General features: G+C 28.4%; 1 long non-coding RNA gene across 1 annotated transcript in view; it reads right to left on the bottom strand.

Moving 5' to 3' along the window:
• Positions 1 to 1769: 1769 nt before the first annotated feature.
• LOC111084180 overlaps positions 1770 to 4615 on the bottom strand; it is a 3767-nt gene continuing 921 nt past the window's right edge. Inside the window, exon 2 of the long non-coding RNA XR_002609429.1 lies at positions 1770 to 2814. This is a non-coding gene — a long non-coding RNA (uncharacterized LOC111084180). The remainder of the gene's footprint in view (positions 2815 to 4615) is intronic.

Below are 4615 nucleotides of genomic sequence, written 5' to 3'. Positions count from 1 at the left end.
GTAAGTATAGTAGAGTTTATCTATAAATGTGTAAGTATAGTAGTTTATTGATAAATGTGTAAGTATTGTAGAGTTTATTGATAAATGTGTAAGGATAGTAGAGTTTATTGATAAATGTGTAAGGATAGTAGAGTTTATTGATAAATGTAAGTATAGTAGAGTTCATTGATAAATGTGTTAGTATAGTACATTTATCAATAAACTCTACTATACTTACACATTTATCAATAAACTCTACTATACTTACACATTTATCAATAAACTCTACTATACTTACACATTTATCAATAAACTCTACTATACTTACACATTTATCAATAAACTCATTTTATTTTCTTATGGACAGAAAAATTAAGAAATCCAAGTTGAAAACTACAGCTTTATTTCATTTTAGATAATACTTTGAATGTTAGCAGGTTGGTGATAAAGTAAAAATGATTACAAAAGTTCAAGTTTAATAAAATACAATAACATGACCTATGTACCAAAAGTACAATGGCTCAGGAAAAGTAAGGTATATTATGTTAGCTGAAGAGAGTTTTAAGGTTGGTTGAATGTGTACTGTTAAATAACACGCAACTGTCAAACAAATGTTTTTACTGATAATCTGCAAATTGTGAAGAAGCACTGTAGATTCATTCAACTGAAAAACAAGTTATCTTCAACTTGATGCGACTTAATGATACCCTCTAGTTACGTCCTTTAGAGAATACTCACTTAGTTTTCACCCAAACTTATCCAAGTTTCTGGATGAACGCACAGGTTTAAAGTACAATTTTCTCTGTATGTAATATCTTTTAAAAGTCCCCAGTGTAACAGAAACATTAGTATAAATTATTAATTCCAAGTTTAACATTTAAAATGCATGGAAAGTGTTAAGTACTGAATAAGATAATTGATATAATTAAATCTTCCATTACTACTTGTATTTCTCATATCTTAATTAATCCTTTGAATGATTTTATATGAAATAAAAATACTAAAAAATTCAGCTGTTTATTATATGACAAAAATGTATTGCTTAAAAGTTAGGTTTTTACATATAACTATTGCTGAAGCTATTAAGTAGATTAAAAATGCTACAAATACAAATATTTTTCAATAACTAAATCTCAAGAGCTTTGTCTATCATGTCAATACATTTTTATATTTTTTATTTAAAAAATTAAATTATACGGAAATGCACAAGAAAAATGATAATTTTCTTTTTATTATTACTGTAAATTGTAAGAACCTTTAATTACCTGTGTATGATCTTTCTTTAAAAAGTCATAATTTTGGAAACAAGCCTTACAGAATGGAAAAATACAGCATAGAGAGCTTTCACTCAGAACCAAATGAAATGTCGTGTTGTGTATAACGATTAAAAATAAAATAGCAATGGAGGCAGGAATTAGAAGTCCTATCAAACTTGAAAGAGATCTAATCAAGCATCAGTGCTCTACCAATGTAATAGTAATGACTGAGTTCTAAAACTTTCCACAACTCTTCAATATCAATTTCACTAAATATTGAAAATCGATTACTTTAGTTTTTTTTTCACAAGGAAAACCTATTCGTGCCATTACCAACATATTAGTAATTCTCAAGTATTTCATCTTCGGGAAAATAATAACCTTTTATACGTTATTTGTTTCAAAAAATCCAAAAAGATCATATGTTAGATAAGACAAAATGTTTCTGGTAACTATATTTTCTCTAACAAATGCAAATACAAAAAAACAAAACAAGCATTAGTTTCACCAAGTAAATTATTTTTTAAACTTTCGTTAAACATTGGAAAATAATACTGTAGTATTCAAACAGTTCTTATTTAACCATTTACAACAAATAATTTATGATTATATGACATCTTTATTGTAAAGAATTAAACAAGAAATTACCAATGCGAAACGACACAAACCAAAGTCTATACACGAACAAACTTTCCTGTTTTATTAACTTTCTATCTACTTCTTTACACTAACATTTTTAAATCTGAAAAACTCTGCTCGAAGCTTCACTAACAAACTGTCAAATATTTTTAACTAATTGATAATTTTGACTAAGTTTAATAATGTGCAAGAAACAAAAATAATTCTTGTTCAAGTGTGACATATATATAAGCTTATTTATCTCTTAAAAGTTACAATATTCCTACACAATAAAAATGAAGCATCATACAAGTTTCATTCATCAAGTCACATCTGAAGCTTTCTGAACTATATTCTATTATTTCACAAGAATGTAAGCAGATGCTAAGAGTCTGTTTCTCAGAAAGATAAACAAATCATACTTAATTTTAAAACAGAGAAGAGAGTTTGGTTTTGAATTTCCTTCACACATTAGCTTGCACGTGTTAAACATTAGGGAGGAAAAAAACTCAAATAGATAGATACAAAGGATCACTTGCTGCGGGTCAGAAATGTAGGGTTAACAGGAACACCACTTTGTACAAAAGCTTTATTTAGTGCAAGAGAGATAAAATGGACCGAGAAATTCTTCGGATAGGACTCACCTCCAGGTAATATCTACCTTGTTTTACGCTGATGACTGCACGAGATTGTACAAGGTATTTTCTAGCATGCTGGGGCCTTAGTTCTAGCCATAATGACTGATCACAGACTTGTATGGTTTCCTTCAAGCAGGTTTGGTCACAAATATGTGTTTTAGCTTGGAGTGAACACTATCTATGCCATTTTATTGATGATAGTTTGATGTAATGTTGCCAACTGGACAGTCCATTTATCCAAGGCACTATACCTTGCTGCTCCCTGGGCTTTGTTATCCAACTCTAGGACTTGGTTGACCTGATCAATTCGACCTTTAATTGTGCTGGTTAAATTAAACTTGAGTTAGAATCACACTTTCTTTCTTAGAATACTAAAAGATGTCGTGAAATTAATACCCCAAATACAAATAATGTTTGAATAATAATAATAACCAATAAACTCTACTATACTTACACATTTATTGATAAACTCTACTATACTAACACATTTATCAATGAACTCTACTATACTAACACATTTATTGATAAACTCTACTATTCTAACACATTTATTGATAAACTCTACTATACTTACACATTTATTGATAAACTCTACTATACTTACACATTTATTGATAAACTCTACTATACTTACACATTTATTGATAAACTCTACTATACTAACACATTCATCAATGAACTCTACTATACTTACACATTTATCAATAAACTCTACTATACTTACACATTTATTGATAAACTCTACTATACTTACACATTTATTGATAAACTCTACTATACTAACACATTTATCAATGAACTCTACTATACTTAAAATGTTCTGTTTAATAATTATAAATATGATTAGATTATAAAGGTAAATAACAGTTGTTTTAACGGTTTTCGAGTTATATAAGGTTTTTTTGATAGACGGGAAGATGTACGTTGTGTAATAAAATATTTCGCAGTTCTTCCTCCGATTTGATTGAGAAAGATCTTATAAGACTAGCATTAACTAGAAATTTAAAAAATGCATAAACAGAGTTCAGTTTTGTTATTCAATACATACCATTCGTCATTTCACAACAAAGAAACATGCAAGTATTGTTTGTTTTACGAAGATGTTCTGTATGATTAGTTGATTAATCTGAATGAGGATTATATGTTCCTATTAGATATTAAAAATATACACTTAAAAAAAAGAAAGCTTGCGATTGGGTTAAAAAAGTATACCTGAATTATCAGTGAAGCAGGAAGTATTATTGGTGTAAAAGGTCTGTGGCTCTAAAGACCTGAAAACACACTACATAAATACAAAGGGGTCACAGAGCAAAATTCAGAAGATCTATACCATTCTTCAGTTCACACTCAGACATCCGACTTCTATTTTATTTATTTATTTTTTGCACAAAAGCATTCAATTACAAATCTGCTAAGTTTTATTTCAGACAATTTTATAAGGTACAAATAAACATTTATATAAAATTAGTCGAATTCTTTAAGCATCTCTAGTAATATAAACATTAGATATTCCAACCTAGCCAATACATTCTGGTAACATACAATCTTTTATTTTTCTTTGTATTAACATAATTATCAGGACAATAAAAAAAGTTTAAAAACCAGTTTACCTTTTTCTTCTTTTATGATAAAGTCATATTCACCCTAAGTCTTATGATACGTGAGGTGTTTTAAAACAAAGTATTTTGTTTTATTCTAATACTATTTCTAGGCTTACATGTAAATGATGAACTTCGTGGTTTAAAAACAAAGCATGTAATAGGAATATGGTGGTGTTAGGGTTAAAAACAGATGTTCAGTTGAAAGAAAGGCAGTGTGTGTGTATATATTTTTGTTAATTGTACTTAATTACTGCCTTGTGTTTGGTAATTATATAATCTTTCAGGCATTACGTTTTGCAAATACAAACTGAAATCCATTTGGTATAGAAAATCTGGTATTCATGCTTATTTCCTTGTGTGGTTAGAATGATTTAAGTACCAGGTACTTCTTACTATTCCAAGTTGGAAACATTTTACGTAGTTTGATGTGATTGATGCTTTGCCGACATGTCAACTGTTGTTTTTAATACAGGAGTTTAAAGTGCTTTCTTTTATTTATTATGATATAATCTGGGTATTTATC

The sequence above is a fragment of the Limulus polyphemus genome, unplaced genomic scaffold (genome assembly GCF_000517525.1).
Source record: "Limulus polyphemus unplaced genomic scaffold, Limulus_polyphemus-2.1.2 Scaffold14399, whole genome shotgun sequence".
Lineage (NCBI taxonomy): Eukaryota > Metazoa > Arthropoda > Merostomata > Xiphosura > Limulidae > Limulus > Limulus polyphemus.
Note: the sequence above shows the minus strand (reverse complement) of the source record. Positions and strands in the feature narration are given on the sequence as shown.